The following is a 13,774-nucleotide window of genomic DNA, read 5'->3' on the forward strand; positions in this document are numbered from 1 at the left end:
AAATAAAAAAATGGCCGCGTATCTGCGTGCTTCGCTGCAAATGTCGTCGAAAGACGATAGCCTTCTGCCGGCCGTACTACATGAGTGCTGGTCTGATCCGCGGCCACCCGTGATGCTGTTCTCGTACCATTTCCGTCCTGGCATGATAAATGCAATGAAGGTTTGTTTGAACAGATTTCATTTTACCGCATTATCATGATAAAATTGAGGAGGCGCTGCGTGAGACATGGACGCCATCTGGCAATACATCGGGAAACATGAGCTTGTGCAGAGGGTTTCCTTCCTCCATGGCAGAGGGCGCTCGTCGGTGCGCAGTCGGGGAAACACGAGCTTGTACAGAGCGTTTCCTCCCTTCGTGGCAGACGTCGTTCGTCGGCGCGCATAGCATGGCATTTTCAGCGCAGCTTAAGAAACTAGGGTCTTTAGAGTTACGTATCTATGTATTTTCTATTAAAGGAACACACCTCCTAATACTTACCTAGTGATGTTGCGCCTCAGATATGCGTAATATTTACTTTTTGATCGATAACGTTCACAAGTATGAACAGCCGTACCAGTTTAAGTAGTGTGGGCGGTAAGCAAGTGGTCCAACTTTCGCCGGGTTGCTGAATCGGTTGACAGACAGACAAACAGAAAGACAGACAGACCAAATTTTCAGCGTCTAAGTTCCCCAAGAAAGACTATCGTCTTTAAAAATATAAATTCTAGGGTTTTACATGCCAGAACTAAGATATGATGTTGAACCACGCCGTAGCTCCATGGGGTTAATGAACGCAGGGTTAATTTAGACCAACTGGAGTTCTTTAACGTCTCTCCAGAACACGGGACATGGTCGTTTCTGCATTTCACCCACTTCGAAACGCGACCGCCGCGGCCGGGATTTGATCCCGCGACCTCGTGCTTAGCAGCGCAAGACCATACCCGCTAAGCCACCGCAGCAGGTAGTTTTGTATGTTCTGGCTGAACATTGTGTAAGAACATTGTATGCGCGACACGAATTGTGCAGTATTTTCTGGAAGGCACACGGGCAACAACGATAACGCTGGAACCTTCGACGAGTCATGTATAAAAGCGGACGCGCTTCCCCCGTAGATGAGATGTTGAACGATCGACGTCGATAGACCTCAAGATGGTCTGCTGGCAAATCGAAGTCGACGAGAGAGATAGAGAGAAGAACGCTTTTATCACACCAGACGGCGTCTATGAATTCAAAGTCATGCTTTGCTCGGCACCCGCAACTTTCTAGCTCTTAATGGACACGGTATGGGCTGGCTTGAAATGGCATACCTGTTTAGTTCACTTTGATAACGTCGTCGTTTTTTTCTTAAACTTCCACGATCGCCTTAAGCGCCTTATGACAGTACTATAGAATCCATCTAATCATCTGGCCTGACCCAGAAGCCAGAGAAATGTCGGTTTGCTTATGTAAACTGTTTTTTCCCCTTGGCAACGTCATCAGAAAGTCTAGTCCTTCCTGATCCGCAGAAAAAGCTGTCATTGCAAACTTTCCGCTGCCCATTGACAAGAAGCCAGTCGCAGATTTCTTGGTTTGTGCCTACTGAGGGCGCTTTGTCAAGAACTTCTGTCGCATCGCCACGCCTGTGACTCTTCTCACGAAATCTCACGATATAGGTGGAAAACACCCCACGTCGAGGCATTTGAAGAAATAAATGATGACTGTGGTCACCATCCGTACAATCCCCCGTCCACGAAGATGCCGATACCGAAATCTAAAGCGACGCAAGGAGCGTTGGCGTCGGCAATGTCCTAGTCCAGAAAAAACAGGGACTTGAAAGGGTCATATCTTTTGCTAGCCTGTCACTGTCAAAAGCGGAAGCAATTTATTCAACGCCGGAAAAAGAATGTCTTGCCGTGATTTAGGCTACGGCGAAATTTCGCGGTTACCTACAAGGCAGACCGTTCAAAATTGTAAGTGACTATCACGCAATGTGTTGGCTAGCTATATAAAGGACCCTTCAGGATGCCTAGTACGGTGCAGCCTCCGATTGCAAGAATTCGACATCACCGTGATGTACAAGTTCGGACGAAAATACTCTGATGCCGACTGCCTCCTCCGTGCTCCTATTGGCCCGCCGCCGCAACACGACAAGGACGACGACTCTTTCCTAGCACAATAAGTGCCGAGCGGCGAGCAGACCCGCAGCTAAGCCTTGTTGACCTCTTTAAAGGGAGGGCCGATTTGGTCGCAAGGACATTTAAGGGGCCCTGAACCAGTTTTTATAGAAGTGGATGAAGGCATTTGAAGTGAAAATAGGCTACCTAAATACTTTGCCACAAAAACTACTGTAATGCGTTCAGCAGAATCGGAGTTATTGGCAATCAAACATGGCCTCCTCTGTGCTGCCGTTCATTCTTCAATGCAATGCCCTCTGAAGGCTACGGCGGAGTGGCACGTGGCCACAACGCTCCGCCTTCTAAATTGCGCCTTGGAGCACAGTTCAAATTTCATTTTGCATGTTAACGTAGACGCCACGACTTCCAAGCGGCGCGGCATGCGGCGATGGGCGGCTCGAGCGTCAATCGGCCATAAATTAGCCTTTAGTCAGTGGACTCGTGGCCGTAGCCCGTGCTGGTCGCGGTAACTACGATGCGCAGCGGACGGCAGCCGCGTATGGGAATCTGCTTTATTACGAAATAAAGCGTGCAGAAGAGAGTGAGGAGGAGACTTTTGTTTCTAAAGAGAGCGTTTGAGAGAGGTGACTTCGCGCTCAGCTTGCGACCTCCACGCACCGCGTACGACAGGAAAACTTAGCTTAGATGTTCACAGCAGCGTATGCTACCTGCGGACTATGTTATTTCAGCAAGCCTGAGGGGCGGTTCAGGGCCCCCTTATGCGCGGATTGCCTTCGTTTTCGTTGCAACAAGACGTCCTTGTAAACAAGAACTTCTCACCAGTCCGCGCCAAGTACCTTCTGGTTGTACCTTCAGCACTGCTGTCACAGGTTCTACACGCCCTTCATGATGACCCAATGCCAGGCCATCTCGGTTTCTGCCGTACGCTCGCGAGCATCGACAAGTGTTACTACCCAAACCTGAAAACCGACGTCGCCCATTACGTCAAGACGTGCTGAGAATATGAACTGCGCAAGACACCACCAACTAGGCCAGCGGGACTGCTACAGTTCATCGAGCCGTCTCGCCGACCGTTTCCGCAGATCTGGATGAACGTTTGGGGCTCTTTCCGACGTCTATTGACGTCGGAAAGAGCCCCAAACCAGATGTTAACATCCGGAAACAACCGGTTCGTCGTGGCTGCCGACTACTTTACCCTCTATGCCTAAGCGAAAGCGCTGCCTAGTGGTAGCGCAGCGGAAATACCGAAATTCTTCTTTAAGAACATTCTGCCAAAAGTCCTCATTTCTGACAGATGAACGGATTTTACAGCAGAGCTATCCTGCAATATAGCCATACTAGACACCTGAGGACAGCCGCCTACCATCCGCAGACAAATGCTCTAACAGAGCGTCTGAAAAAGATGCCCGCTAACGTGTTAGCAATATACGTTAAGGTCGAAAACAATACGTGCGATTTGATCCTTCCGTATGTGACGTTTTCTGGAAACACGGCCGTATAAGAGACAGTCGAGATGGCGCCATTCAAGCTGGTTTGCGCTTGAAACGTGGCGACAACGCTGGACGCCGTGCTGCCACACGTCAATTACGAACACAACCTCGACGTCAACGCCTATTTCCAGCGCCCCGAAGAAGCCCGACAACTATCCCGCTGGCGAATCAACAACTAGCAAAGCACGGACAGCCGGCACTACAACCTTGGATGACAGTACGTGGAATACCACCCCGGCGACCGTGCTTGGGTGTGGAGCCCCACAAGCAGTCGAGAATTTAGTGCAAATCTTTTGCGACACTATACCCGACCGCACAAGATCAACCGATGCATCGGCGCCCTGGAGTGGTCTGGTCTGGTCGTGCCAGACGGTATTACACAATCGCAACGGCGAAGCTCGCGACTTGAAGTGGTTCATGTTTTGCACCTTAAGCCCTTCTGCCAGTCAGTGATAACGAACGCTAGGACTATGGTTCTTTGTAGGTGGTTTTTCCTTTCAACGTGTGCTTTAGTTTTTGCTATCGTGTTTGCAGCATCGCGACAATGCTTTTTAACAGGTGGGGATATTTTCTCACCAGGATGATGAGAAAACGGTTAGATACGCAGACAGCCAGACCGACTGACAGACTTTGAAAACGGCACATACTCAGCCATCCAAACTTGTTGGATGGTTGGTTTTGAATCCAATTCACTCAGCACAGCAGGCCGATTATCGATCTACCCTTTTGGCCATGAACCATATATACGCAGTGATCAACGTTCACGTGAAAGTGATTCCAGACCAAGTGCGACAGACCTATATTTTCCTAAAAGTGGTTGATGTACTTTAAAATTGATAATAGAATTAAACAATTTGGCAGAGACACGTAAGACTGCTTACACGCGTGAATATGAAAGCATTATACCGTTTGTAGACCTCGGAACGTCATCAACGCGCTCATTTTGTACACTCATGACGGGGCGCCACATCCTCCTCATTGGCTGCGTCGTTACGTGCCCAACGGCGCCACTATGCCATACCTTTAGTCAGCTGGATGGCTGCGACATGACGTATGCAATGACGCAAGCACTAGGTAAACGTTCAGTCAGCCAGAACAATGGAGCCACCGTGTCCTCGGGGAAACCTGCTCGTTTTGCACTCCGGAGGCGTGTGTTAATTTCCCACCGAGACTATCTATCAAAATTTCTTTTCGATAACATTATGGCGTTGCATCGAACGCAACCAGCGCTCCTATGAACACGCACCGAAACGCATCAAAGAGCGCCGGTGTTCCACAGAACGAGGCATGCGTTCCAAGACAGCGGCGGCATCCGACCTCGCCGGTGACGTCCCCGCACGCCAAGATATATATAGGGTTCGCTGACAATAAACGGGGGCTTCTTGGTGGGGGCATGGACGGTTATCTACTCTGGACTTCCTTCGGTGCGTCTGCCTCGTGTCAGAAGCTTCCGACAGATGTCAGGAAATTAGCCTCACGCTGTGTGTCTTCTTCGTTATGGATCTCTATAAGGATTAATATTTTGATCACACTACAAACAGGCACGACAACACCAGCATGCCTGGCGACTAGTCAAGACAGGCTTCTTCAAGAACGTTCGCCATCCAGCCGCCATCAGACTTTAACTTAGAAAGAACGTCCGAATAGCCAGCATGGTCGCAAGAATTCGACGACTATCGGTTTGCGTCGGAATAGAACGAGCGCAGCGAGGAAGCTCAAGTCTGGACTTTGCTTCACATAATGGCCAAACAAGCAATGACGGTATTTCAGAACTACGGCTTGCCGGAAGACGACGCCAAGAAATACGAGGTCGTCAAATGCAAGTTTGACGATTCCTTTGTAGCTGCTCGCAACGTCGTTAACGAAAGCGCTTGCTTTGAATGCAGAAGCTAGAATCAAGGCGAGTCCGTCGACAACTTCGTCACAGCTCTGCACACGCTTGTAGACACGTGCGAATTCGCCAATTTTAAATGAATGAATGAACGAACGAACGAACGAACGAACGAATGAATGAATGAATGAAAGGCTTGATTTTAACAAAGGAGGTTTCCCGGCCAAGGTGGACATTCAGTCCAGAGCAAATGTGGCCATTTCTATCTTTCGATCACCTTGAACTGTACTCCAGGCTGCGAGCAGGACAGCGCAGCCTCCCACTGCTCCGGTGTTTCTGTTTTGTGTACTTGCGCTACCTTTGGATTTTGGCAGGCTCATGTAACATGGTAAAGCGTTGCGTGTTCCCCGCATAGCTGGCATTTATTGTCATATGTTTCCGGATAGATTTTGCTGAGTAGACTCAGATTGGGGTATTTATTAGCCTGCAGTTGCCTCGAGGCAGCCGTCTGATCTCTACTAAGGTCTTTGAGGGGAGGGGGGTAGATCCTTCTTAGGGCTCTTCGGATTTCTAAAATTGATCCATAGCTTCTGGTGACTGTGTCCGGTTCCCCGTCATGGTGCGCCGCCCGGTTGGCGTACGCTTGGGCGTTGGCGTCGACGTTGGCCCACTGGGTCGCTGTCACAGTTTCATGGACTTGGTTTAAGCGTGAAAGAAAACGGACGGAGGCAGAAGAAGACAAGACAATCGCTATATATTTCACAACTAAATCTTTATCGGAAAGAACAACATATATAAATGATTGCAAAAACCGTAGCATAGAAACATCACATGGTCTAAATGATAACAGTTAACAAAAACAACTCAGAAAGCGATGAAGCCGTAAAAAAATCGAACAAGAAAAAGCATTACTTCAATTTTACAGACGGGCTGAGCAAATACTGAAATTCACTGTCTAACAGCAATATTGACGCCTGGCTAACACATGTTTCTCCTAGTCTTCTTATGTGAAATGGCACAAATATTTCGCGGCTAGTTTGACATTTGTGTTAGAAAGGACTTTTGTGTCCTCAAAGAATGGTTTACAACCGAACGTAAAACAATGCGACGCCAGGTGTGAAGCATTGGAAATTGAAGAGAGAGGTGATGTTCGTTTAGTGTAATATTGAGGCACCTGCCGCTCAGTCTAATATAAGCGTTACCGCACTTCAGTGGAATGTGATAGGCACTGCCAGTGTCCCAATGTGCTAAATGGGAAACGTACCTAACGCCACAATCATTTTGTCATTTTGCCCCCTTCCCCCTTCTCGCTCAATTTTTCTTGTTATGATAGGACACATCCTTGACAACTTACAGGGACCCGAAAAAACCGTATTGACGTCATATCCACTGGACACATTCCGTAAAAAATGTGACAACCTGTGCACACAGCAGTGGCGCACTGACGGGGGGGGGGGGGGGTTCGAGGGTTGTAACCCCCCCTGAGGCCGACCTTGCCCCCCCCCCCTTTTGTTTAACCCCTTTTCTTTCCTTGCGCATGTGAGTGCTGCAACTAAGATGTAAGACGCGCAATCGTCTGCACACTCGCAAAAAGCGCATTTTTTGACAATTTCTCTTGAATGAATTGGCATTAGTGCTGTTTAGATGGTATTGGCAAACTGTCAACCCCCCTGGCAGAGATCCTGGGTGCGCTACTGGCACATAGGGCACCACAGCAAACCGTTCCTTTTTCTATTTTTAACAGTGGAGCTGTTTAAGCCGGTCATAAGTCCGTGGCGCATTAAAAGAAAATGTGGGCCGATCCTGGCACAAGTGCAGAAAGGGTCCAAGTGCCATGGCACATAACCCTTTGAACTAGCGAAGCTGAACCTGGCTAAGTCTCACTAAGCATGGTTGGGACTACTTAAGCTTAGACAGTCATGGATAGCCAATCAATGGCTAATCGATGATTGATCAATAATCAATAAATTGTTGAAAATGCTGGTGATGACTTGTTAGTGCTTAGCCTAGTCCAAATACGGTGCCAATACTTCGCGATAGCCAATTGATAGCCAATCAATAGCTAGTCGATAATCGACACGTATTCAATAAATTCTGGGAAATGCTGGGGATGTCTTGCTAGTGCTTAGCCTAGCCGAAATACGTGTCCAATACCTTGCGATAGCCAATCGATAGCCAATCAATAGCTAATTGATAATCAATCAATTATCAATAAATTCCGGAAAATGCTGGGGATGACATGGTAGTGCTTAGCCTAGCCCAAAAGCCAGGCCTAGCTAGGTGCTCATCAGCTCCGCTGTCAATTTAGCATTGCGTCTCCAGTGCAAGCTACGCTAAGTTTATTCTTGTCGGTTTTAGCAGTACTCTTGGCCCATTTTGAAAACTTTTGACAGGTTAGTGATAACAAATTAACAGGATAGCCAGTCTTCTCCAGCCTATCTAGTTGTTGCGAAAAACTTGCATACTGTGTGAACATTACTTAGCGATAGCGGACCTCAGAGCCAAGTAAACTATCCCCTGTTTTACAAGTTTGGAATGGCAAGAAGAAAAATTAAGTTGTAATTTTTTTGCCATTGGCGAATAGCACCAACAGATCTGTTCCTGTTCAAACGTAACACATAAATCTAAAGACTGTAATGTATGATTCTGGATAATTTCAAGCGGGAAACCCAGACCCCCACAACATTCGTTAAATACTTTTAATATATCGGTAGGTTTTCTGGTCGAGTTATCGCTTGAACAAAACACAAATTACGTATAGCGCTTGTCTTGTCTTCTTCTGCCTCCGCCCTGTTCTTTCACGCTTAAACCACGACTATGTTACCGTACCAACTCGCCCAACTGTCCATCTTTTTGCAGTATAGTTTTATGGCCTGGTGTCCACATAGTTAGGCTGATATGTCGCCAGGAGACGACAACGATGAAGTGCGCGTGCGAAGGCACTGGAGCTCTGGCACGAGCGCGGTTGGTTGCGGTTACATCCTTCACAACATTGGTTGCGGTTACATCCTTCATATCTCATAGTTTGTTGAAGATTCTTGCGATCACCCTCGTGATCTGCGCTGTGGTGTTTGCGAGCTGTCTGATTATGTGACCATCACGACAGTTGCATTGTATCCACATGCCTAGGATCTTGGAATACCCCCGGAATCTTCTTCCCCCCTATGTTGATGTCTATGGAGGTTTGCAGATTGTATCCACTTCTGTACACTCTGAGCACCTCGGTTTCTCCGGGGAGCATGGAAGTCCACAGTGTTCGGTGTATGCGTAGACTATCTGCCGCGCTCTGCAGAAGGTCTTCTTTTTCTCCTAAGGATCCCCTGGTCACCCAAATTGTGACGTCATCTGCGTAGATGACATGCCTGAGCCCTTCAATTTTTTCAATTTTCCGTGCTAAGCCGATCATAACAATGCGAAAAAGCAGAGATATTACAGAGCCTTGTTGTGTTCTCTCTTTGGGCGTGTTGAAGGTGTCAGTCCGGAGTCCTCCTATACCATTGGTGGCAGTTCTGTTACCGTGGAAAGCTTTGACGTAGTTGTGTATTCTCTGTCCGCAACCAATGTTGCTGAGCACATCCAGCACAGCCCTGTGACTAACATTGTCGAAGGGTGCCTTAACATCGAGCGCAAGCAAGATATTTTCTCCATATTTCCGGATGGTAGTAAGCACCTCCACCTTGATATGCCTTACCTGGCGTGGTGTTCTTCGTGGCAAATATCACAGCGTGTATGACTTCTGTGGTAGTTGGTTCATCTAGAGCAGGATTTCCTTTGCCCGTGTATGCCAAGCTGCAGTCGACGTCTGTTGTATCCCCAATATAGCGCTGCTTAATGTTCTCTAGCAATTCCGGTCTATGCCTTGGAACGGTGCGCGATCCGTTGGGTAGTCTAACGCTTTTCTGATTTGGTCATGGTTGGGTCCATAAGAGTCCTTAGCAAGGGCCATGTCATTTTTCCAGCCTAGGATCCCCTGTAGCTTGTGGCATTTTTGGTCCCAGTGGCGCCCTGAGAGTTCTGTTCTATACTGTTCGGCTTGTCTGTTGACCTAGACGATCTTAAGTTTGAGTTTCCTGTTGTGTTTCTTCCGTTTCCATCTTCTTAGTAACCCCCGTTGGGCGTACTATGGATGTAAGAGATGCTTACCCATCTCATGTGTGTTGGTAGTGAGAGCGACCTCTCGGGTTAGCTTTTTGCAGTCTGCCTTGATTCCCGCGACCCAGCTCGTAATGTATCTGATCTCAGTGTCTTCAGACTCCGCCCTAGTTTTTCTATAGTATACACAGTCGGTGAGCCTAGCCTGGACAAGTCTTTTCCTGATAGGGAGGATTTTTATCTTGATGTGCAAAATGAAGTGGTCGCTGCCAAGTGCTTCCCCCGTCGTTTTCCCATCGAGCATCCCTTACCTTTTAACGAATGCCAAGTCTGGGCATGAATCTCGGTTGACACTATTCCCCACTCGCGTGGGTTGGGTGTGGTCTGTGACGAAACTGAGCCTTCTGCGATCCGCTTCTGTGGCTAGATCCTTTCCGTTTTGAGTTTCCTTACCGTAGCCCCAGCTTTTGTGCCCGAAATTAAAATCCCCCAGGATGACAAAACCCTTCTTGCCTGCTGCTTGTTCCGCCTTGCGTAGCACGTAGCCGAAGTTGGCTTTCCTCTCACTGGGCAGGCTGTAAATGTTGAGGAGCAAGATGCTTTCATGGCTTCTTTTTTGGGTAATGGTTTCAATAAGACGTGGTGAAGGAACACTTCGACGCGGTCTGTCGCGCAAAGAGATTCACATCCAGCTGTGTGCGGAATATCTGGCCGTTGTTGATTACCTGTCACGATATCCAGAAGTTGCTCGTCTTGCAGCGACTACCAGTCACCAATTAGTAAACCAGCTTAAGAGCATCTTTGCACGGCCTGGTATTCCTGAAATAGTGTTTTCAGACATCGGAGCACAAGCCATCTCGTTGGAATTTCACTTGTTTTTTCAAGAAAAAATTACACCATCTTCCTGTAGGGGAACCCTGAGTAGTATGCGAAGCAGCCATGGCGTCCACCCTAGTTCCCATTACGCGAGCCCTCGTTGCATCAGTAGTAGCTTCTCGGCGGCGTTGACGTTTCCTTTCGGCTTTGCGAGCCCGAAGTTCGGGATAGGCCTGTCGCCGCTGCCGTTTCGTGGCAGCGGCTCGAGCCCTCTTCTCAACACCGCATATCCATGAAGTGAATGATGAGTGGGCGAAGCACCGGGATATCATTCGGGCAAAACGCCGGAAGCGTTCTCAGGAAGCCGGAAGCTGGCTTCCAGAACCGGAACCTGAAGTCGAACCGGAAGCGGAACCGGAAGCTGGCTTCCGGAAGCCGGAGCTTGGCGTACATGCGCAGAAGGGGTGTGGACGCCATACGGCGGAGGGAGTGACATAGCCCCGACCATTCGCATCTTTAAAAAAACGTGGGCAGCTTGCACTAGTGGTGCAAGGCTGAAGTAAACAGCGGAGCTGGTGATCGACCTAGCTTCTTCCAGGTTTTACTAGGCTTGGCTAAGTTTTGCAATTAAATTCTAAGTTCTGCTAGGCACGGTATTTCGAATCGGCTCGCCGCCGACCCGCCGATTGTCGCTTGGCAGCGCGACGCGCTTCAATATGAGCTGCTTTTTCGCGCGTCCGGATCCTCTATGATCGTCCCATGTCAAGGCTACATGTACTCGCCACAGAATTAACGAAAGTTCCGCCACCGTCCCGGTGGCGCCAAGCTTGATCGCCCGGGTGACGTCATGGCCACGCTGCGCCTCCACACTAGCCGGGGCGTGGCTGGTCAAACCTGCGAAGCCGCCAGAGGCGCCTGCTGCAGTCACGGACACCGCGCGCTTTCGGCGCGAACGTGGGTAAACGCGAGCGGCTTCGGCAGCAGCTCTGTGCCTTGCCCCGTTGGTGCTGCTACAATATCTTTCCCTGTCTCTCGCTCTCATTTTCTCTTTCTCTCTTCCGAGCATACCACGCGCCGCGTGCCTCCTTAAGGTCCCATGTCAAGGTAACATGTGCACGGCACGGTGAGGAGGCGAAGCACACGCCGCTCTGCGACGTGATTGCTAGGCGACGCGCAGTGACGTCATCGTTTTGCGAGGTTTTTTGTACATGCTCCACGGACTGACAGTCGCCTTATACAACTCCGCTGCTAATATGAGTTTTGACATCTCACGTCTAGCTGTGAAATCCTCATGCCAACGGAGATGTCGAGAGGATGGTTAGGTCGATAACAGTTCTTATTCATAAATACCGTGACCCATACCTGGCCTTATTAGGGCATAGGTAAAACTTTGGGGGAAACTCAAGCCGAGCTCTTTATGGGCGGGCGAAGGCGCACTACGATTCCTCTGCACCCCATAAAGCTTTCGCCCAAGGTCGTCAGCCTGAAAAAAAGTTCGCAACGAAGATCATGCTGTCAGGGAGAAGCAGAGGAGGAACTTCAATCGCCGTCATTCTGCCCACAATATACCACCCCTGCTGCCAGGGAATAGTCTGCGGGTGAACTACTGTAAAGCAGCACGCATCGTCGTGCTGGAGGGCTCTTGTGCGACTTCAGCCGAAGGCTGATAACCACACAGAATGTTATGACTTCCTCCAGGGCGTAAGCTCACCCAGCACAGCCAGAAATTTAGACCATCTGCCAAGTGCGCACACTGCCGGGTCAGATGATGCTAAAGAAAGAGAGCTTGTTGCGTTGCCTGGTTATCAACCGAGTGCTTACGTGACACGCTCGGCAAGAATAGTGATTGTACCGGAATGTTACGGATCATTAAAATCATCAGCCTATATTTAAGTCCACTGCGGGACGAAGACCTCTCCTTGCAATCTTGTTACTTGCGCCTGCAAATTTCCTAACTTCAACACCCCACCTAGTTTTCTGCCGTCCTCGACTGCACTTCCCTTCTCTTGGTATCCAATCTGTAACTCTAATGGTCCACCGGTTATCCATCCTACGCATTACATGGCCTGCCCAGCTCTCTTTTTTCCTCTTAATATCAACTGGAATATCGGCTATCTCCGTTTGTTCTCTGATCCACACCACTATCTTCCTGTCTATAAACGTTAGGCCTAACATTTTTTGTTGCATCGCTCTTTGTGTGGTCCTTAACTTGTTCTCGAGCTTCTTTCTTAACGTCAAGTTTCTGCCCCATATGTTAGCACCGGTAGAATGCAAAGATTGAACACTTTTCTTTTCGACGACAGTGGTAACATCCCAGTCATGATTTGGTAGTGCCTGCCGTATGCACTCCAACCCTATTTTATTTTTCTTTAAATTTCACTCTCATGATCAGGGTCCCCTGTGAATAATTGACCTAGATAAACGTACTCCTTTACTGACTCTAGAGGCTGACTGGCAATCCTGAATTCTTGTACTCTTGCCAGGCTATTGAACATTATCTTTGTCTTCTGCATACTAATCTTCAACCCAACTCTTACACTTTCTCCATTAAGGTCTTCAATCATTTGTTGTTTTCGTCTCCATTGTTGCTGAACAGGACAATTGCATCTGCAAACCGAAGGTTTGTGAGATATTCGCCGTTGATCCTCACTCCTAAGCCTTCCCAGTCAAAGAGCTTGAATACATCTTCAAAGCATGCAGTGAACGGCATTGGAGAGATTGTGTCTCCATGCCTTACCCCTTTCTTGATAGGTAACTTTCTAGTTTTATTGTGGAGAATCAAGGTAGTGTGGTATCCTTGTAGATATATGCCAAGATATTCACGTATGCGTCCTGCAGGACCAAATAAAGTTTGTCCAGTCCAGTCCTCCTGTATGCACTCCTTGATTAGGTTACGGATACCAGCACTGAAAATTTTGGTGCCGTGGTTGAAGTGTGTTTCTAACGTGTACAGTGCCTGAAATGCTGTATTATGCGACTAGTGGGACTGTTATTGTACCAGTGCAGTGATATTGCAGGACGGCTCCATGACTTAAAAAGAGAAAACGAAAAGGAAAGGAAGATGTGGCGTTGCATCGAACGGAACCAGCGCTCCAATGAACGCGCACCGGAACGCATTAAAGTACCCTAGCGTTCTACCGAGCGACGCCCGCGTTCCAAAACAGCTGTGGCATGCGAGCTCGCCGGTGACGTCACCGCCCGCGAGGATATATGAAAGGTTCGCTGATATTATATGGGGGTCTGTTGGTTTGTGGTTTGGACGATTGTCTGTTGTGGTGTTCCTTTAGTGCTTCTGCCCCGATACAGTGGCAGCAACGCTGCAGCAATTAATGTTAACCTATCCACCTCTCACTGTGTCGAGCACGTGGCAGAGAGAAATATTGTGGCGCCAGCTACAAACTCGCACTTTTCTTACCCCACGCAATTTGCACTTAATTTTTCCCGACACAAA

This window comes from Dermacentor silvarum, chromosome 5 (assembly GCF_013339745.2).
Source record: "Dermacentor silvarum isolate Dsil-2018 chromosome 5, BIME_Dsil_1.4, whole genome shotgun sequence".
Taxonomy (NCBI): Eukaryota; Metazoa; Arthropoda; class Arachnida; order Ixodida; family Ixodidae; genus Dermacentor; species Dermacentor silvarum.